Source organism: Lepisosteus platostomus, chromosome 6, assembly GCF_059453375.1.
Source record: "Lepisosteus platostomus isolate fLepPlt1 chromosome 6, fLepPlt1.hap1, whole genome shotgun sequence".
In the NCBI taxonomy this organism is placed as follows: Eukaryota; Metazoa; Chordata; class Actinopteri; order Semionotiformes; family Lepisosteidae; genus Lepisosteus; species Lepisosteus platostomus.
Genome location: NC_142616.1, coordinates 48,363,246 through 48,386,196, shown reverse-complemented (window position 1 = coordinate 48,386,196; position 22,951 = coordinate 48,363,246). Strand labels below are relative to the sequence as shown.

At 42.6% G+C, this 22,951-nt stretch overlaps 2 long non-coding RNA genes across 3 annotated transcripts; one reads left to right on the top strand and one right to left on the bottom strand.

Annotated features, from left to right (window-relative positions):
* Positions 1 to 13,242: 13,242 nt before the first annotated feature.
* Positions 13,243 to 15,863, bottom strand: LOC148661811 (uncharacterized). 2 transcript variants are annotated; one of them, XR_015939610.1, is made up of 5 exons: positions 14,845 to 15,863; positions 14,599 to 14,648; positions 14,361 to 14,453; positions 14,110 to 14,195; positions 13,243 to 13,748 (listed from the first exon to the last, which is right to left on the bottom strand). It is a non-coding gene; the product is annotated as an uncharacterized LOC148661811 (long non-coding RNA). The 2 variants fall into 2 exon arrangements; XR_015939609.1 differs by having other exon boundaries at positions 13,243 to 14,195; positions 14,845 to 15,860.
* LOC148661810 (uncharacterized) lies at positions 14,607 to 17,581 on the top strand. The gene is made up of 4 exons (XR_015939608.1): positions 14,607 to 14,704; positions 15,936 to 16,094; positions 16,221 to 16,299; positions 17,043 to 17,581. It is a non-coding gene; the product is annotated as an uncharacterized LOC148661810 (long non-coding RNA).
* Positions 17,582 to 22,951: the final 5,370 nt, after the last annotated feature.

Sequence of the window (22,951 nt, the reverse complement as noted above, 5' to 3'; positions counted from 1 at the left end):
AGATGTTTTGACAGTATGCTGTACATGTGGGTCGAATGTTAAGCCAGAATCGAATATAACCCCAAGGTTTTTCAATTTTGATTGGAGCTCAAGTACAGAGCCATCTACAGACAGGGTTACAGGACTGGCTTTGCGAAGTTGATGGGGGGTACCAATAAGCATGACTTCAGTCTTGTCACAGTTAAGATGAAGGAAGTTTTGAGTCATCCAAATTTTTATGTCAGAGATGCAATTAGATAGAATAGAGACAGCCACATCAGTGTCGGGTTTGGTATGGATGTATATTTGAGTATCGTCGGCGTAAAAATGAAAGCTGAGGCCATGTGATCTTAAAAGCTGACCAAGTGGGAACATGTAAATGCTGAAGAGCAAGGGGCCCAGTATTGAGCCCTGAGGGACACCAGACTTGACAAGACCAATTTCAGACCTGTACCCATTGAGAGAGACAAAGTGACAGCGATCAGTGAGGTAAGACTTAAACCATTTGAGGGCAGTGTCAGAGACTCCAAACACAGTCTCGAGACGAGAAAGCAAGATGTTATGGTCAACAGTGTCAAAGGCAGCACTGAGATCAAGAAGGATGAGTATGGAAAGAGAACCAGAATCAGAAGCTATTAGGAGATCGTTGGTGACTTTGACTAGGGCGGTTTCTGTGCTGTGAAGTTGACGGAAGCCAGATTGGAGGGGTTCGAAAAGGTTGTTTGTCATGAGGTGGTTATGTAACTGAAGTGTGACAGCACGTTCTAGAATTTTAGAGAGAAAGGGTAAGTTGGAGATGGGGCGAAAGTTGTTAAGCTTTCTTCAGGGGTTCCAGAGGCCTAGGTAGACTCCAGAGGGGAATCTATTTGTCTGCTAGGTGGCTCGATGTACACTTTTAGCACTGTATGACACCCGGAAGTTGCTAAAAAAGATTTAATTCTCTCTCTCAATCGCCTCCTGTGACTCTGCCTCTTTCCAAGTGTTTCTCAGGATGAGGAATGGAAGGAGGTGGGCTATGCAATATTTGTTGCCCCCCTGGAGTTATGGACTATGCCATTGCCTCCAGACCTAAATTGTATCAGCTTCTCCTCCCCTACAGCAACCTATAAAATGGGGATCCCCATAACATTTGCCCTCATTGCACCACATGGCACACCTCTGTAACTACAAGGCCAATAAACCCTCTGCCTTTGGGTAGTTGCAAACTTGCCTTGTGCCTAATCTCTGTCACTGTCAGTAGTATAAAGCATCACCTTTCGTCAAACTTTTTTGACAGGTGCCATGCCCCCCTTTTCAGCCACTGGGAGTCCACGGTTGGCGTATGTCCCACCCCGTTGCCAGCCAATGGTGTGTCGTTAAGAGTCGGATGTCCCGCCTTCCCCCTGCCGGTCGGGCCTGAGCCTCAGGGTCCAAAAGCCCCGGCTGCCGCAGCCCTCGATTTATAAATAAGTGTATGAAAGCGTGTGTTAGGGTTGGAAGGGGACCATGTCTTCCGCGGGGTTGAGCACTCTCTATTATAACCCTAGGGAATCGGGGAGTTACGGCGGCATGGGGAGTCTGGTGAGGGCCGCGAGATCCCGGGGTCTGAGCGGCACCTGCCGTGGCCGGGTGGCCGAGTGGTTGTCCAGCCAGGCGGCTTATACGCTGCACAAGCCGGTGCACGTACACTTTAAGAGAAACAGGACGTTGGTGTCTGAAATGGACTGGCAATGGCAGGCCGACTTGGTGGACATGAGAGAGCACTGCGAGTTCAATGATGGTTTCTGTTACATCTTAACATGTATAGACATGTTGTCTAAATATGCTTGGGCCGTGCCGTTGAAAACCAAGTCTGGAGGGGCCGTGACAGGCGCCTTCCGAAATACTGCAAGAGGGGCTTGCTCCTAAAAAGCTACAAACGGATGAGGGTAAAGAATTTCTTAACAGGACCTTCCAAAATTTTCTAAAACGTGAGAATTTTGAACATTTCGTTAGGGCCAGCGATGTGAAGGCTAGCGTGGTCGAGAGGTTTAACAGAACTATTAAAACAAAAATGTGGAGGTACCTGACATAAAAAACACCTTTCGATATATCAACGTCTTATTATCAGATCTTATTTACTCTTATAACCATAGTTACCACACGTCTATTAAACGAACCCCGGCTTCTGTTATGGCCAACAACTCCCTTGATGTGTGGAGAACGGTCTATGACGAACACTTTAAGAGAAAACCGTCAAAGTTTTCATTTAATGTGGGTGATCGCGTGCGGGTGTCCAAAATAAAGGGAGTGTTTGAGAAGGGATATGAACAGACCTTCACAGATGAAATTTTCATTGTCAAATACGGGCCTCGGCTCTGAGACTCTATTACAAACTGCAGGACTACGCTGGTGATGACATTAAGGGCTCCTTCTATGCAGAAGAGCTACAGAAGATAAACCCCAATGTTGAGAAAATATACCGCAGCCAAAAGATTTTAGCAGCCAGGGGGCGTGGCAAAAACAAACAGCTTTTGGTAAAGTGGCACGGCTGGAGCGATAAATTCAATAGTTGGGTAAAGGCTTCCGAGGTCCGAGACATATAGAGGTGGTGAAAAATGAACCCCAATGGCTTCTATGTTACGCTGGCCACTAATTCATCCTCAAAGATGTTTCCAAAGAACACCAGCACGTGCTTCACAGAGCATCTAGCAAAGGCGATTGACCTGGACGGGAGCTGGGAAGTGGGCTTGGTCGAGCTACACTATCCGCATACGCTAAACACGTTTGATGAAGACAACGTTTTTCTGTTTGTCAGCGAAGAGCTCAAAACTATATGGACATGTACCTTACCTAGAGGGTAGTACAGCAACATAGAGCAGCTCTTGCATGAAACGGGCTGCGGAAAAATCCAAGTTAACGACTATAAGTCTTAAATACAACCCCGGTTGGTGAAAACCGGTTTGTTATACACGTGCATAACCGTCTGGCGAGGATGTTGGGTTTCAAATTGGGTGTCGGAAGTGTAAAATTACCGCACCCCGTCGATATGACTTGCGGATTTAACACCATGTATATATACAGATATCATAGAACACCAGTTAATAGGCGACGTCTACACACTGCTTTTGGGTTGTGTAGAGGTGTGGATGGTGAATTCGTCACAGTATTGTGCCGGTGAGCATCGATCATTTTAACAACATCACTATTGAAATAATATTTCAACTATTGAAATAAAGACAGATCAAAATGAGCACGTGTCATTTGCATTTGGTAAGGTCATCGTCAAGCTGCATTTCAGACCTGTGAAAGCGACAAACATCTACAGTAAAAGGATGACGGTCATCAAGAGCTACGGGGATCCTTCTTTGTATACACACTACTACAAACAACAGGCTGGTTACTGATTACCAGGATTTTCTGGGCTACCATTTCAGTATGGCGCAGGTATAGTGGGTATTTTCAGAGTACTATTTAGAAAAGCCGTGCCTTTTCGAAAAAACGAGGGTTTGAAATAGTTAAGCCGCACATGGCATCGGCAGCTAAAAACATCGCCAAAGACATGGTTAGCAATGTTACAAGTGCGGTCATGTCTAAGGTGCCTGCACATCAGCAGGGAGGTTCGGGTCTAGCATACATCCGCAGAGGTGTCTAGAGAAAAAGACAGACGTCATCATCTCGCGGGCCCCCGAAACCTGATAAAAAAAACGGCTAGGAGAAGACAGTCATCTCAGAAAAGCTTCAGGTCGACCAAAAAGAGGGCCGTGACACACCGCAATCAATGAGATACGAAACGAGACATATTTTAAATATGGCTTTTGTTCACGGCGGGTCTGCAGAATGAGCAAAGTCGGAGCTGGACATATTTCAATTAGCACCGACCCAAACAAGCATCGAGAAAAGCTTTTACATAGAAGTTCCACCCCTCACGGCCCTAACAGAAAACGCACCTCTGGAGTTCTACATCGCAGGCAACGGAGAAGATTATTTAGATTTAAACAACACGCTCCTCTATGTGACCTGTAAAATAACGGAAGCAGACGGTCGGGACATTGATGCGGCAGCCCGTGTGAGTCTGGTGAATTACCCCATTGTTGCCATCTTCAGCCAGGTTGACATCACCGTAGGAGACCGGTTGATCAGCCAGAGCAACAACTGTTATCCTTACAGAGCCTTTATAGAGTCTGTCCTGAACTACAGTGAAGAGATGCTGAAGACGCAGTATTCAACCGAGCTCTTTTACAAAGACACAGCCAGGCAACACGAGTCCACAATTTTGGATGGACCCAATCAGGGGTTCCGAAAAAGAGCATCATACACGACGCAAAGCCAAAAACGGGAGCTCCTGTGTCACATTCACGCAGACCTGTTTTTTCAGGACAAACTACTACTGAGTGGCATTGACCTGAAAATAAAACTCAAACGCAACAGAGATGCTTTCTGCTAAATGAACAACGCCGGAGAACACAAGCTGAGCGTACTCTCTGCATCTTTGTTTGTGAAAAGAGTCAGAGTGTCACCAGGGGTCAGACTGGGACACACCGAAGCACTCCTGACGGCCAACGCTAAATACCTCATAGACTGCGTACAGATGAAAGTCTTCAGTCTGCCTGCAGGGAGCCGCGTGTGTAACCAAGAAAACCTCTTTCTTGGGCAGTTACCCAAAGTGGTAATTTTGGGGTTTGTGGACAATGCAGCATTCAGCGGCAGTTTTACACAAAACCCCTTCAATTTTAAACACTACAACGTTAACTTTCTGGCTCTATATGCTGACGGTGAACAAATCCCCACTAAACCGCTTCAACCAGACTTCCAGAATGGACATTGCATCCGTGAATATTTTAATCTGGGGGAAACATCTGGAAAGCGTCTGAGAGACAAACCACTTCAGGTGGACCGCGAGGAGTATGCCCACAGTTACACATTGTTCGCTTTCAACCTCAGCCCCGACGACGAGTGCACAGGTCATTATTCACTTATCACAATGGGTAATCTGAGAGCCGAAATACGCTTCGCACTACCGCTACCCACTACAGTTAACATGGTTGTGTACACGCTGTTCGACAATGTGATAGAGCTTGATACTAGACGTCAAGTAATTTACGACTTCAGCTAAAAAACGCGGGAGGGCACACAACCTACACAAGATGAACACCAAACAGCTGGAAGACATTCTAACCCGAGACCACTACACCCGAGACAATTTTCTAGGTGTGTTCCCCAGTGATGCACTACTGATCGAGAGACTGGTGTGACGCCCTCTGAGTTTAATAGTTAATACTCACCCACATGACCGCCCTGGCGAACACTGGCTCGCTATTTACCTACCAGATGATGACGGAGCAGAATTTTTTGAAGAAATTTTCACCCAAAGCCTTTTTCTTTTTCAAGAACATTATTGATTTCTTAAACAGAAATGCTAATTCCATATTTTACAACAACAGACAATTGCAAGATTCTTTTGCAGAGACCTGCGGCCTACATTGTGTCTTTTTTCTATACCATAGATGTAAAGGCTTATCTTTTAGAAACATTTTAGAACTTTATTCTACGAATGCGATCCAGAATGACCGCATGGTTGAAATGTTTCTGAAAAACCGACGATGTGTGAGATGGAGACCTCTGTACCCTTTTAAGCCATTTGAAAATACGAATGTTCAATTATGCGGGTACTTACGCCAATTTAAAACATGTCATAAATGTTAATCGACCGTCTAAAATAAAAATGAAATCGAACCATTTCATTGTCTGTGTGGTTATTATTTAAAAAAGAACACAAAATATGAATTAAAATCAATACAATATTTTTATTATACATTCGCGGTTATATAAGGTTATATTGCTCAAGCTTTTTTTAATTGACATTACATCCAAGCCATTTTATTACAAACATTTTTAACGTAACTATATTGCTCATGCTTTTTAATATACATTTCAAGTCATTTATCACAAACACACATACCCACAGATGAGAGAAAAAATTATACAAAGACAACCATGTGGGTCTAGGAATTAATGATCGTCTCCTTTCTGCGGTTATCTTAGAGACTGGGTCGGGCGTCGACATCTCTACCGGATGTTTTAAAGTTTTGACAGACGCTGCACACCCCAGCGGGGCAGACTTGAGTTTTTCAAGTAGCTCTCGGTTACCAGCATTGGCTAGCAAGGTGCCAGGTACGTTGATTTTAGCCGTAGCTTCCATGAACACATCCCAACCTTTTGGCTTCTTACCGGCCGCAACTGCTTCCTGCTGCGTGGGAGCCCTGACAAGATCAATCATGTGAGAGCCCTCAACGGGTGCCCCCTTGTACACAAATTCTCCTTTTTCATTCCAGGCTATTATCGGTTCATTGCGGGCCATAGTCTTTAACAATACTTCGGCATTTTTCCGGAACCGCTGAGACACGCTGTCCAAAATATACCCAGAGTTAGCGTTGCTCGATGACAGCTGTTGTGGTAACACGCGTGATAGCTCGGCGGGTGCAATTTTGGGTAGTACAACAGTTAAAGTCCCCTTTTCGGAAGTCTCCTGGCGTACTAATGTCAAATACCATTGTAACACCTGACTGTACAATTTCACTTTTTCATATTCGGCCAGATGTGAGTTCTGAAGAATGTCTCTCATTTCATCATTCAACCGGGTTGTTATTTTTCTTACATCGCTTTCGATGCCGGACCGCTCTCGGAGTCGATCGAGCTGTTTCTGAGGTACCAGGTACATTTTTTCAGTGTGCTACATTATTGATGTTATAGAAGCCCCGTAATCAATGGTACTGCAATACTCAACAGGGTCCCAATAAAACCGCCAGACTGGTTCACCAAGAGTCTCTTTCTTTTAAGAGAAAGACCCTTTAGACTCAAAGTCTTTATAAGTTTACGCTTTCTCTTCAGGGCGCCAAACTGCTTAGCAGATAACGGTATGTTCCCTTTCAAGGTATTCAAGGCGATTTCAGCTATGGCCTGTAAAAGATAATTTGAAGCCCCACAGAGAATAGCTTTCTGCTGATTGGGGGCGGCTTTTACCAGAAAATGTAAGAGAGTCAGGTTTCTCCGAACGCGTGAAGACACAACAACGGTCCGAACTTGTTTTTTCGACTGAGTCTATGGTTGCAAGATCACTGACTTTTAGATTTTTTAAATACATAAGCTGTGGGTACATCTGGGGGGAAAAGACCTGTTCGCAAGCGATAGTCATCTGGGGTGTTGGCATTTAAATCCACCAACAAGTAACCGAAAGGTTTTTTAGCAGCGTCATCGAACACTTCCAAAAACAATTTGGCTTTACCGGGGTACATCTGCTGGGACAGGGTTGTAATCTGCAGTTTATCTCTAGGGTTTTTAAACAGCACCATGTACTTTGTATTTAACGTTATGGTTCTACTTTTCCGGCCTTGACAAAACACATTTTGGACGATATACATGATGCTAAGGTTTCGGTGGTGTACGTATTTGGTAAAAGCTTTTTCTATCTCATTATTTTCACACGCAGACTCCATCAAATCATCTACTATAATCAAATTTACACTATCAGGTGGCAGTAGCTGGTCGTTCGGAAAACGAGTTCAGTAGCCCTTCTATAAACTGAATGTATGGAAATTTTACAAGCAACAATTTTACAAGCGTATAGAGGTTGCCAGCAGCTGTAACACCAGACTATGTTTTCGGGTTTACGAGTCATAACGGTATCACTGTTCTCCAAGAGTTGTTTTATAAAATAACTTTTACCGCAATTCGAGGGTCCGGATAAAATGCATGAAAAAGGGTGTTTTAACCTGACATCCATCGTGTTAATATCCGTAGGGCAACGATGTCAAAGTTTCTTGCAGCACCCACTTGTCGTACACCACCTTTTGGGTTTTCTTTAAGGTCCGGGTCTCAATGCGCCAATCCTTTTTAACATGCACGATCATCGGCTGTTGAATAGAAATGTGTTTAAATTCCAGGCACTCAGCATAAGGGTTAATGCCATAGTCAAAAACCAAGTCCCGCAGACTCTCAAAGTTAACTTTTTCACAATTGTTCACATTGAGCGTAATACCTTTCAACTTTAAACAGGCTTTCCCACCAGACAGCTTGTACCCATACGACTTGGGCCCTGTTGATACAAACTCAGTGATGTGTTGTCCAGCATTGATTTCGCTGGTCAGCTCACCCAAGTAGTCACCCAGTTCCGGATTCCACTCACCCTTCCGGCTCACAAAGATAACGGAATCTGTGTCGTGGTACAGACAGCGGCCTTGCAAAGCATTTAGGAGCTTGTATAACTCCAAGCGGGCATAGGCTGTTGTAAAGCTAGCGATGAAAATGTTAGTGTTTGAATGACCTGTATAGTGGTCTTTAGTGTGTTTCCACGTAACACAGGCTGTATTTTCATCGATAAACTCGCAGGCTGACACATCATGATAAGGCGCAAATAAGTACCTGAACAATTCATCAGGGCTTCTCACAATGGTGGTCTGTGGTAAACTGTCTCTTTGCCCATACTTGCCCCACAAACTGTTCAAGGCAATTTTTGAAAGCTGCCTTTTGGCTGGATTCTTTTTAATGTTGCCGGGGTCCAGTCGGGCACCCTCTTTTTCATAATATTCGCTGATATATCTTTGCTGTTTCGCGACATCCGTACACCACTCTGGAAACCCTGAAGCTTCCCGTTTCCCTTTCAGATGCAGCTTGATGTAGTTCGAAATGCCACATTTAATACATTTTACCCACTCTATACCCCAGATCTAAGGCCGTCTGTAATTCCGGAGTGCACCAGACGCCAGTCAAAGCACAATCTTCATCACTGTGCTCGCAGGGAGTGGTCTGTTTTGTTTCAGCACACATATGATACAGTGTGAAAAACAGTTTTTTGTCAATTTTGGTTGGTAGAACTGGAAAGTACAAATGTCTGGGTGGGTAAACTTTCACCTTCGCTAAACCGAAATACCGTTTTAAATCTCCAAAGTTGTTATAAATTATTCTGGGGTGTCCCAGCGAGTATTTTTTAGTTTTGTTCACAAACGGATATACAGATGCAGCCATTCAAAGTGCGCGGTACAGACACGTACCGGAGGTAATTGGCTATGGTGTCGCGCATCGTGACGTGCGATGACACAGAATACTGCGGTACGTGATTGGTTGACCGACAGGGGCACTCGTGGTCCGTTGGTCGATCGTAGAAAGATTTACAGTAAATGTCTTTACTGTGCCCGTTTTAGCATTGAATATTTATATGGAATTTTACCACTGAAGGGAAATCTTAGTAGCTGAGCATAAAAAGAATAGGAGCATACTGTAATGCGTGTGAAGGCCATAAACGATATTAATTTTGGAACATAAACATACAGTATATGGCTGGTCTCGGTACTTTAAAGATAAAATACACACCAGTATTCCCTTTCTCCCTAAACATTTTAAGCTTCGAAGTATTTAACTAACGTGATACCGGAGTCAACAAGCATACTTTTAGAATTTGATTAAAAGGGAATATAATATGGAATCACGTATCTAAAGAAATTAATAACGATATAATTATATTCATGTACCGCCACACAAGAATAGTACACGCTGTACATTGTCTGTTGATAATGTTTCTGTAGTGCTTCTTCAGCACTCTGCATGTGACCTTGCCGGTGGCGCTGTGGGTTAGGTTTCTGACTTCCATGTCACACGGTCTGTGATCGAATCCCGCTGGAGCCATGACTTTTTTTTTTAACAAACATTTCTTTGAAAAAATTAAACATTTCCCTGGGTCAGAGATGAAATAAAACCTCACTCGCACAAAACAAATTTATATTTCTAAATATCACAACATGATCGAATTTAAGTCATTTTAATAACAATGAATAGTCACCTAGGCATTACAATATAAACATTTCTATTGATTTAAATCGCGTTTAAATCGCCTTTATTTAAAACCCATAAATAAAGCTGATACTGTTTAGACTTTTAATTATTTAAAACTGTATTACAGCAGCACAATGCACAATGCAACGTAAATCGATATCTTTGTCTTCTGCATAATAATGTTCACCTCTCTGTCCAGCAAATTAACAATATATATGTTTTCTTTAAAGTACTGAGACCAGCTATATACTGTATATTTAAGTTCCAAAATAAATATCGTTTATGGCCTTCACACGCGTTACAGTATGCTCCTATTCTTTTTATGCTCAGGTACTAAGATTTCCCTTCAGTGGTAAAATTCCATATAAATATTCAATACTTAAATGGGCACAGTTAAGACATTAAATATACATATACATACTGTATATAGTACAGTTTGCATACAGTAATATGTTTATGTTCCTAAATCAATCTCTCTTATGAGCATGTGAAAGGCATGGTGAATCGATTCTCACAAATTACTGTACTTTGCATGATTGGAAACAAATACGTGATTGTGAAATGCTGTGGTGTTACTTTTACAAAGACGGTCAATGAAAAAAAGAATGTGGACCAGGGTAATACTTTGAGTTTACAGCTTGTCCAAGGTCATTCATTATTAATACTATTAGTAATATCTTCGTTAAAGACTTTGATGGCAACAGCTCAAACATGAGAGGTTGAGCTTTATTAGCTCCACCTTGCGGAAATTCCGGATACTATTATTTTACTTGCGGTATTATAGGAGAATTTATGGTAACTCGCGGTAGACTGCGTAAAGCGCACCGCAAAATAATGCGGTATCGCCCGCTTGTTTTGAATGGCTGCATCTGTAGACTGGTGAAATCATAGTAATGCATTTTTTCACCGGGTTGTGCGATGTAATGCAAACAAATAGCATTTATTCTCCCCCCAAAAAGTGAATCGCGCGGTTGCGGAGGCTCTGGTATCTGCGCAACTGCTAGAAATTTACCCAAGTCTCCATTTTCAACAAGCATGTCTCTGAATTCGTGCTCCCACAAAACACGCACGTTAAAACCTCTCATTTTTAGAAAATTAATTTTCACCATCGTCTTTCTGTACAACCAACCAAAAGTAGTGTCTGTCAGCGATTTTAAAATCGTTTTCACAATAACAAACACTACAACTGTGAAAAAAGCAACCGTTGAACTCAAAGGCTGTCTGCACTCCATCAATTACAGCATAACCATCCAGAAAATATGGTCCAACTTTGAACTCACAGGGTGTGGTTAACGCGTGTTGGATTTTAACGTGCTCTGTGTGTTCGATGTACATAAGCCACTGAATGCTGGGTGTAGAAAATCGTTTTTGCTGGCGGTGGTAATTGTCATGGGGTAGCAACGCTATCGTCTCTTCCTGTAAAAACATAAGTCTGAACATGGTCATGCAGACACTAGCGATGGTCACAAACTGAAAGGGGTCAATGCACACAATGCAGGCAACACCCGACTCAGTCACACGCGCCTGCCTGGTCATATTCATGACCTCGTCCCGAAACCTGACACAGCCTTCTCTAAGAATTGCAACATCCAGCTGGCAGTAGCGTTTCAACTCTCTCTGCAAGTTAAACACAGTTCCCTTGCATTCTTCATACCAAACTAGAAACTCGGCTTTCTCGCTCGGCAGCATGTAGTTAACACCGTAAAGTTCTGGCGGTGGCATCGGGCCTACATAATTTTGGTTTTCTGAAGTGTTCATCAAGTGTGGAAAATAACCCTTAGTCCCGGAGAACCCCATGGCTGATGGCAGTTTGCTTAATTTCATAGGGAAAAAGTTTAGAGAATCGATAAATCTGATGTTCAGAGCTTTTACGGTCATACACATTATCTTACCACCCTGATTAATTAGTTCAACGTCCATCTTTTCATCTAACAACTGTCTGATTACTAGGTAATTGTCATAACCCTTGCCATTGTGCGATATGAAAGTATGGTTTTTGAAACGACTATCGATACATTTACACACAAAATCCTTTAGACAATAAAATTCCCAGCTTCGCTTATTGTTAATATGAAGGGCGTGGACATAATTTGGTATGTGTGTCCCCGTTTCTTGCATGCATTCAAAGTTGAAAAAAATGTACTTGTTTGAAATTTGGGGTTTGTCCAAAGGCTGTATGTAGCACAAATGTGTGTCAGGGGTGTCGATAACGTTGTTACAACGCAAGCACAGTTTCTCTTTACATTTGTGACTTGCAAGGTTATAAACCCCACATTTCTCACAAAAGGCCCTGTGCTCACACTTACTAACACCCATCGCCACATTCTGAAAGTGTCTCGCCAAACACTGAGAGCTACGACAAAAGACCTTACAGGCTGGGCAATTCTGAATTTCTGCATCAATTTCGCAACACTGGGGATCTAAACAGGTTTTACAAGCTTTAACACAGGCGTTTGCGTTCCGGTGACTATACGCCGCATGACAGTTAGTGCAAAAATATGCCGCCCCCACAAAAGTATAATATTTAAAACCCCATAAAAATGCTCTTCATGCAGTAGAACAAAAAGTATTTTAGAAGTTGGCGGTGTGGGACCCATTGTAAAATATTTCCAATCACCCTGGTCGTGGTACAAAATTTTAATGACCACCTTTAAATGTTTTTCAAAAGCTGTAATGTCTGACAAACTAATTTTCAGATTCTCTGGAAAACCCAACTCTTTCTGCATTCGTTTAGCGCCCTGTAACATTTCCCCATGGGTACAACCTTCATTTAGCAATCCGTATACACACCTGGCAAAACACAGATTACCCCCTGCGTAAGTCGATAAGGTGTGCTTTCTTCTGCTCAATTACCCTGCTGTACAGAACGGATTTAAATCTTCTGCTGGCACCCCCCTGCATATTCCTAACTATCGTCACCACTAATCGGAGGCTATCAGTGGTGAGAACTTTTGTGTGGCTCTGTAAGAGGTCTGAGATCTGGTTTAAAAAATCGGCAGCATTTAATTCTCCGGGCCGTCTCCTGCATGAGAACAAGGGTTTGTTATAACCACCCGAAGTCAAACGCAGCTGTACAAAATCATTCACCCCTATGTTTAGAGAAATTTCATCCAATATTCTCTGGACTGCACCATGCACATCATCTATAGCCTGTACATACGAGGCTATTCTGTCAAGATTAACAAAATGAAATTCTTCATAGTGCTCGTTTGTTCTAAAATTATTATAAGTCCAGTTATAACTATGTATACGTTCCAGGAAAACTAAGGGGTCTCTATTCGCACCGACACCGTCACCAACATGATTCACATCGTTCATTACAACCGGTTCTCGGTTTTCAAAGTTACCGCCATCCTGTTCTGCTACAGCACCACGGCCCGCTAAGTTATTTTCCACCAATGAATTCTCATTGTGTGGTTCGGGCTGCCCTTGGGAAATCTGATGCCTCTCTCTGAATCTTTTACGTCTCAACAAACATGCTTTTGCCAGTTTAATTCTTTTAATAATGTACAAACGCTTGATGTTGGCAAGAGGTCTGTCTTTTAAACGCTTTTTAGACCGCATGCTTAGTCATTTATCCCTGGGGATCTTCGCCAATGAACCATGAAATAGCATTATCAGGCTATGAAATCCAGAGTTTAGAGTGGCATCCACTTTAGAAATTATGTCTAAGAGGCTAGCAGCGTAAACCTGGATCGGTTTTGGAAACACGGAATGTACACTTGCTAAAGCCACTCTTAGATTCTCTAAATCCCGCTTTTTATCCACCTCATTAGTGCTCACCGTTGATAGTAACTGTGCAATATACCGCACTGAGTCTCGCACATCACCAAACACCAAGTCTCTAATTGCGTTATTATTTCTCTCCAAAGGCTTGACACATTTGGTTTTGGTCAGCGTATTAACGGCCGTCTTCGACGCCGTCACCACCTTAGGGTCCGACGTTTCCACCACATTTGTTTCACCGCTCGTCGATACAGCTGCTGTGTGAATAAATTTAAAAGACTTTTTAATACCAAACCAGTGTACCATATTTCAAAATCAGAAAACTACACTAGCTATGAAAAAAATAAAAGACTTTCCAACAAACCAGCCAATGCAATCTAAACGATCAAAATAAGAAAACTACTAGGATAACTAGGATAAAAACGCCACACGTGTGGCGCATCCTTACACAAAGGGTTGTGGGTGAATGGAACAATTTTAAAATAAGGCTTTTTAATAACCCAAAACAGAAAACTACGTGAACTAGGATCTTTCAACGAATTAACATTCTAACAAAAGAAGTAACTGTTGCAAAAAGTGCTTCATAACACATCTTGACCATGCTTAAATTATATTAACCTTTGTTGATTTGAGACGTTTTGAGTTCGCTGTTTCAGGTGAAGTCTTAGCGGTGCGTCGTAGTTTATGTTTTGAAGGTTCGGGTTCTGCACGGAGAGGGAAAATACCATTAGTGAAAGAACTCAACACCCCAAATTACCAAAAATAGAAAACGGTGGGAATTTATATTAATTAGTTATAGACACCTTTAAATATGTATGGTAAAATAATGTTTTATAACACGGCACAGACAATTCTTAACTAATACCGACCTCTTCTCCCAGGCGATCTGGTAAAATGCTCCGCAACCTCAGGTATAACGTGAACATCCGCCTGAGTCCCCACAAGGTTTTGAGGGGGTATTTCTAAAACACAAACAAGGTTTTTTAAACGTGTAGCTCCCTCCCCATAATAAACACACGCGTGTATTGATGTGGAGAAAGTACCCGTGTGTCTTTAAGACGGACATGGCCATAAAGCGTTATTCAAAACATTGTCGTAATTACTCACCGGCGTTGCAGAGTGTTGCCGTCTTTTTACAGCTGTTGTTTTCGGTGCATCTAATGGAAAATAATGGATGTGCGCAGTCACGGCCACATTACGGAACAACTCCCTGGTAATTCCATTATAATAATTCAATATTGCATAATATACAAATATTATACAACGTTTTGCATCTATAGCTAACAACACGTCAACATGAGACATGCACCGTGACATTGTAATTTTATCTCACAATAAGCCAGATATACATACCTGGGTAATTCTGTAAATCCTCGTCTTCGTCTATCAAATCGAGCAGTGTTAAGTCCGTAAATAAACTGTCTTCAGACTGTTGAATTTGATCGGTATGATCCATTCTGACAAGTTAGTCGATAACGCGAGACTGAAAGAATTGGAATCCAGCCAGAAGTTCGCATGTTACGCCGCTGGTTCTTATACCCCCGATAAACATCCTCTTCTAAGAAACACGTTTCCCACATGTTCCCCCCATAAATCCTTTAACCTTAGGTATCATGGGGCATGCACGTGCTGGGCTGTAGAAATTATTTGAAGAAACATTTTTAGAAAACGTTTTAGACCGTTATAATGTTAAAATCTATATTATTTTAAGACATACAACGGTGTCTAAATTTATAGCTGTTAAAACGTGGTGAAAATGTGTCCCGGTGTCTGTGTTTGATTCACCAACAGACCACTAAGAATATTATTAAGAAAAATGTTTTTATTAATAGTATCGCTATAAGAAAATGTATCTATTCTTTATAGCGACATGTTCACAAACCAACCTTGACGTTTTGAGGTTTTATTTTTTCGCGATGCGATGTTAAGAACGTTTACATTTTTGCATGAAATTCATGTGGTGATTATAAATTAGAAAACTTTACATTAATATAAACCTTAAATGTATTGTAATGCTTACGGCCGTCAGTGGTGTGTAAGAGTTGGCTTGGTCCCTGTTGAGTGACACCGGAGGCCTGGGTTCGTGTCCCTCACGGTGCGGGGCCGACCTGTGTAGGCAGAAGGCAAAGGTGCCCTCCAGAACCCGAAGCGTTACAGTATATACAGTACAAAACAGCATTTAAAACAAATGAAAAACTATAACTCCTATATCTGTCCGTTTATTGTCACTGTTAATTTTCTGCACAAACACATCATTTGTTGCCTGTTAATACTTTTAAAGATTTTCACACGCGCGGTGTGTGGAAATTCATTTCAAACTTTTGAAAAAGCTGTCGCGAATGTGTTATTAAAAATAAGTTGTGTCTTATTACATTATTTTAAAACTTTAAGACCAACCGTTCTAAAACACCACAACCAATTGAAAAATGTCTTGTGTTATGTAGGCGTGGTTACACCATTGGTTCATATTCTTAAACGCTCCGGCTTGACACTGGCGCAGCATGTCCCTCGAGCTGTCAGACACCATCCCGGTGTTGGTAGCTACAAAGATGGCTTCTTTGTGTGGAGAAACATCGGGTTCCTCTGTTCTACAAAGTGAAGAGGTAGGCTGCTAAAATATTTTTTCTAATCGTGGAATTGTTGTTTCAATCGGCGCTTAGCGTATGTCATTTTAATACTTGGTCTTCTTTTTAGCAAAACCCAACCTCGCCCTCTGCGACGTGTGACAGCGGCTGTCGTGTGAGTTCGAATGGGGAACCTGGTAATGAAGAACTGCCTGGTAGTGGTGATGATACGTCGCTACAAATGGTAAATATTAACGAAAAACCCTAACTCAAAAGAGGCATTAAATGATAGATATTTTAGGTGCAAAGCATGTCTATTTATTTTGTTAAGCCTTCCTTTTCTTTTTCCTTTAATAGAATAACGAAGAGGTCGATGCATCAATCTTCAAACTACCATTGCGCCTGAATGTTTCATGCTTGTGTGTTCGTCCAAATGTTAATAATGATGATGCTCAACCAGGTTTAGCTAACGATGTCCCTAATGAGCCCGATGTTATGGCCCAGATTGTGAAAGCAGTAGTTTATTGCATCTTCAAACACTGTTTAAAGGGGGTTCTGGTTGATGAATGCCCGGTCTGTTTGATTGACCACCCTGGTCAAAGGGGTCACACATGCCTGGCTGTCAGCTACACAGATGGGTTTGAAGATGTGACATTTGCCGCGTTAGAAATTGATGTCTCTCAGTTTAGCCTGAATTTTATCAGCTGTTCTGTACATCGCCAGGTGTCTGGGTTCATACACCATTACAAATGACACTGAGCGGGGCTCAGTTTTCAGCAAAACACTTGCTGAAAAACATAATTGACGACCGCTCACCATACGTGCATCTACGCTCCATACTTGAACAGCTAGATGAAAAATTAGTAGACGTGACTTTTGATGCATTGCAAAAAAACATTATTCTTATTTTTACAGACGCAAAAAAAAAGATCTATGTAAAATGTGAAATACACGCCATGTGAATAGAGCTTTCACTCTGTTTTACAGACCCGGGTGTGCCATCGTCTGAAGAATGAAGAATTTCGAAAGTATACATCTGAATTCTTACAAAGAGTGCTTTACACAGTTCTTTCTACAAAGCTTGATATAAAAAACAAAGAGTTGAATGCTAATGTCCTTCAATGTGTTAAAGAGATGTGTATGTCAAGAACATGAGTGAAATTATTGCAGATCTGATGTTTTCAGATCAGAAACGGAAGCCTGGTGGCTTCTGCAGTGTGTATTCCAAAATACAACATGTTTTGCACAGAACCTGTGGTAACACCATCCTGCTGATTACGCAAGCAAATGTTTTTGCTCTGTTAGATCGGATCGCCCAGTGTAGTTCGCGTGGTTTTAGACATGGGGAGCAGAAGGGGATTATGAATGCTTTTTCAGATGCCTCAAAGTTTCTCAGCAATGTTGGGGTGGTAGTTACGTGTACCGAACTAATTTTTTGCACCAACATTTAATTGTTGATTGCAAACAGGAGCCAGTAACGTGTGTGTACTGCGATGTTTCTGTGTTTGAAAATCTGCTGTTGAAATAAAATGTATGCAAAATAATTAATTGATGTGAGAGAGTAGGGTGTCACTGAGGAGAGCTAAAAGTGTTCTCATTCAGAAGAAATAAAAGTAGTTGTGTCATTCCTACAGAAATATTACTGTCTCTACCTTTTAAGACAGAATGGAGAATGAGAATTGCTAAGGAAGATGGCACTCTCCGCTTAGAAATGTCCCAGTGGACATGATCAGATGGTGTTGCAATGTTAATAATGACTAAAGAAGAATGCAGTAAAACAGAGTATAAGAAGTAGGAGAATATTGCAGCTTTATGTGGTCTATTTGAATGGAAGTTTATAAACTGAAGCTCAGGAAGGATAACAAGGACAAGTCACACACACAGCTGTACCTAATCACCATCATTACGAAATTAGCTATTCATATATTGAACACAGACTTTCCTTTGCATTTGTCTAAAGCAGTGGTTCTCAAACTGTGGTACGCAGAGCACCGCCAGCGGGTACGCCATATGACCCTGGAACTTTGTTATGTGCGCTGAAAAATTGGGACGGGGTTTCATATTTTCTATTTTAAAACGTGTCGAATACATAGCCCACGTACCATGATACAGCGCGTGCCAATACTTGAGTGGACTCAGAGCTACAATGTAATTCTATACCACTCTACAGGAATGCGTGCTACGAACTAAGTGACCAATTGTATTTAAAAAAAACTTATCTCCAGCAAATAGAGAGGTAGGAGAATGTGCGTGATTTTGGAACAATGCCAATGTTGTAAACACAGGAATGCATAGAAATGCGTGCTAGGAACCCTGGCAATCTTGTGAGCACAGGAAAGCGTGATAGATAACAGAAAAATATTTAAGAACTGTTCTAGGTTAATTTGAGAAAAATACATCGAGCATCTCTGTGTTTCGCTCCCATGCGCATGAAATAAAAACTTATTTTCACTTCTGAGACGGACTCCTGAAACGGAAACGGGAGAAAATACAAGCTTCTGGATCGCTAAAGCAGGTAAGCCCCACACTGTTTTTGAAGAACCTTATTTACCGTTGGCAAAAGAGCTGACACATATATGTGTGGAGAAAAAGCTCCTAAGCAGCTAGACCTGCTGCCCCCTCTGAAAGACACAGTCTTTGCTGTCAAGAAAATGCCTGACGATTTTAAATCTGTTAGACTCTGTTGTGAATTGTATCAAGGCTCGAAAAATTAATTCACATCTGCTTTGCTCGACTAAACAGGCTCACCCCTCTCACTGAAATGGTGCTATTTTATTGTTTATTTTTATTTCTTGTTCCTGTTTTTTTTCTGTAAAGAACTGTGAGAAACCACCTTTAAAGGCATGTTACCAAATAAAGTTTATTATTATAATATTTATTATATGTGTATATGAGTGTGTGTGCGCACGCGCGCTCATGTTGGTCATTGAGATTTTCTGGGGTTTCTATGAGAAGATGACTTGTAGGTGGTACTTGGATGCTTTGGTTTGATTAGGGGTGGTACTTGGTCCAAAAAGTTTGAGAACCACTGGTCTAAAGCACCCCGCTCCATCTCCACCTTGCAGCTGTCCTTTGGTTCACTCTTTCTGAATGATCTTTGAGCTTCCTTGTGGTATGATCAGGAGGGTACTGTCAAGAACAGTTCTTTCCGGGCCCTATGCGGACGATATGATCCGGAAGGTGAAGAAACAATAGGGAAAAAATATCATGCAGGAGTGGGTCAGGAGACGGGGGGGCGTGTCCGAGGTGAGCAGGTGTCCTGGGGAAGTGTTCAATCAATTTATCTTATGATTTTATTAAATCTTTTATGAATACCTAATTATAAAGTCAGTGTTACTTTCACCCCACTGTGAAGCTGAGGGACAAGTGTTGTTGCAGCGGCTGTGGGCCCTTCACTGGCTGCTGAGCAGATTATATACTCATATCACCTGAATGCAATAAGTAATCAGTCTAGACCAGGTGCTGCAGGTTATATAAGTCCTGTTTGGCTTCTCCTCGGCATGCTGGCATTGCATTTCAGTCCTTTTCCTGCACTGCAATTATAGACCACCAGCCTGCAGTTTCCCAGAGGAGTTTTCCCTGCCTTTCTCCCATTGCTGGTCTGCCTATATTCCCTCTGTTTTCCATTTTGCTCCTGATTCCCACCTACCTGGACTGTCCCTGTTGTCTTTCTATGTCCTGACCTGCCCATACTTGTATTCTAAGGGAGGACAGTTCTATAGCTCTTTGTGCGGTGGCTGCCTGCTGTCAGTGCAGAATTGTGTTCCCCCGGGGACCCATGTCACAGTTGAGTGTTCCTGCAGGGAGCGCAAGGTGCTTCTGGTTCCCTGGATCATCGTTGTGCTACAGTTTTCCCACAGTAAGCATGGCATTCCCCCCTTAGTACAGTATGTGCACTGGCGGCACTGCACTTGCACTCATGAAGTGCTGTGTTAGCCCAGGGGCCTGCACAATCCTGGTGGTTCTCCAGCCCCATTAGCCAGAGCTCCCTGAGGATTCCTGTACTTTCAGGCTCTCACTGGGAGCACCCCCAGTGCCTATGCTGACCCATGGCTTCAGAAGATTAGAGGACGGGAAACTGTGTCACCCACTCCTGGCAGATGGTTGGTCCAAAGGCACCTTGGTATCTGATGCTGATCACACCCAGGCGCGTCTGTTGGAGTGATGAACCTGGAAGACTAAGCTGACAGTACACACCTGACCTGGTCTCGGAGGAGACTCCTATTAGGGCGTGCACTTTGAATCTCCAGGTCCTGTGCCCCATCTGACTGGTTCACAGAGTAGGGTCCCACACCTCACCTAAATTCAGTGAGACCCCTCCTCACAGTGTAGCCTTTGGGGTGAAGCACAGCTGTGATCTCTTTTGTGGCACTTTTTCTGTCCAGTGCATAGGGGGCCTGGCAGTTCAGCCTTGCACAGCTGACAGCCCTAATGGTTCTCCCCTGCTTGGACTCTTGGGCTGTATCTTACCAGCCCTGTGTCCTGCACTTCAGTTCTGCCAGTTCTGCACTTCAGCCCTGTGTCCAGCCAGCCCTGTGTCCTGCACTCCAGACTCTGCTTCACCATGCCAGCCTACCTTCCTGTCCGGCCACTGTCCTGCCCCAGGACTCTGCACTAGACCTGTACTCCAGGGGGTGCGTTGTTTGGTGTGGTCTAGGGTGCACTTCCCCAGTCAACTGACAGTGCTGGCTTGGCCTGTTCTCTAGAGGAGACCCCCTGTTGAGGGTTAGGGTTGAGGATCAGTTGGTATTTGGTGCTCCACCTGTTGGATTTCCTTCAGGTCCTGGGCCCTGTCTTAGTTAGTTCCTGGTTTACACCGACCAGACTGCCCTGTTCTTGTCATCCCTTCCAGTACTTGTGACACAGAGTTCATTTTAACTTAAATGTTTAACATTTAAATAATTTGTTTTACACTAACGTTAGTTCCTTTATCATTACCAAAAAAAGTCAAAACTTTTTTTGCCATAAAAAGACTCACGTATCCAGCAATTTAAAGACAGCCCTAAAGCGCTGTTGAAATTCTCATTTGTTTTTATCCCCTCCGCCTGTGAGTGCAGGGCTTGAGTGAGCTTCTCCTCCCAAGAGGGGACACTCACATCTCGGATTGCTTCCACATTATATCCTCTTTTCTTCAGGTCCTCTGCTGTCTCGCTGGCATTATTATAAATCTGTGTTCCCATCTCCCAGTGGATATCTTGGTCGGATATAGTGTCTGAAAGCAGATTTGTTTAGCTTTAAGAATCTTTTTTATCTCCTTGTACTCCTCGAGCATCGTGATCACCTCAGTTGGGTTGTTGTCTCCAAAAGAAACCACTGTCTTTGGGATGAGTTCTTTCGTGCTGAATTGTTGAAAATTAACCACAGTGGACCTCAGCATTACATCGCCCTGAGGTTCCGGGAAAAGGGACCTGTGTGCTCTTTGAATCTGTAAAAGTCTTCTTTGATACCATAGATGGGAATGTTATTTCGCAATGATCTCCCCTCCAGTTGGGCAGTTTGGCCAGCATTGTTTTCTTTTGCCTCAGGGCATGCAGCAGGGTGTCCCTGAGGTCAACATTCACTGTTTTGAACTCCTGAATAAGTTTCTCCATCTCTGTTATCCTAGTGCCTAGGTTCCGTATATCACTAATGGCATTTTGCAGCTTCTGGTTTATTTCATCTTTTAGATTCTGCTTTAATGTCTCTTTTGAATTTGTTTTTGAACTCTTTTCGTTCCTTTTTCATCTCCATCTTTAGATCATTTATTTTTTTCCCAAGAGTGTAAATTATAATTTCTTACACTTACAGTATATAGCACTTTTCTGGATGCTCCACTCAAATCACTTTACAGATAATGGGGACTCCCATCCACCACCACCAATGTGCAGCATCCACCTGTCATAGTGCACCAGAATGCTCACCACACAATCAGCTATCAGTGGGGAGGAAAAGAGAGTGATGAATCCAATTCAGAGATGGGGCTTATTAGGAGGCCATGACTGGTGAAGAAAGATATAAGATGTGAAGAAGGGTTAACTGATTCCTTTCTGCACAAGGACTGGACTTCTTGTGACACAAGAAATTCCAGGCTTAGAGTTATGGCAGGAAAGGCAGACAGCTGATAAGGATTCCAGATGCCAGCTAGGAACCCCCCTCCCCCCAAGGAAACAAACCTAACATTGACCATTTGGCCAAAGTCTGTGAAACGTTCGAACACCATGACCTCCCCCCATAACCACGGAAACTAACTACATCAGAAGCGGATGAAAAGTACTATATTAACTGGAAGTTTTGTACCGGTACTTCGAACAATACTTTGATTTTACTGTTCCTTGAATGCAATAAAGTTCATCTGTTTAAACTTCATCTCGGGATCCAGAACTTATTTCTCTGTTACAACACTGGTAAATGCCAACTTTGTTCAGGATGGTGGGGATACACCCCTACTCTTTTCGAGAAATGCCCTGGAATTTCTAATGACCACAGAGAGGCAGGACCTCTATTTTACGTCTCATTTGAAGGACGGCACCTTTTTACAGTAAAGTGTCTCTTTGTTATTTATTTCTGCTGAAAAATACGTTTTGACAACGTCTGCACACTGGGGTTAAGGCCTGACTCAGTGGGCTCTTCTGAGCCACGCAGTTACATTGGGATTCCAAAGTTTGAAAAAACGCGTTTATTTCGGGGTGAAAAACACGTTTTGAAAAGTGTGCTGTTCCTGCCCCAGCAGTCACAGGAGGGTGACCAAAGTTGCCCAAACGTGTTTATTTCTGCTGAAAAACACGTTTTGACAACTTCTGCACAATGGGGTTAAGGGCTGACTCAGTGGGCTCTTCTGAGCCAGGCAGTTACATTGGGATTCAAAAGTCTGAAAAAACGTGTTTATTTCGGGCTGAAAAACATGTTTTGAAAAGTGT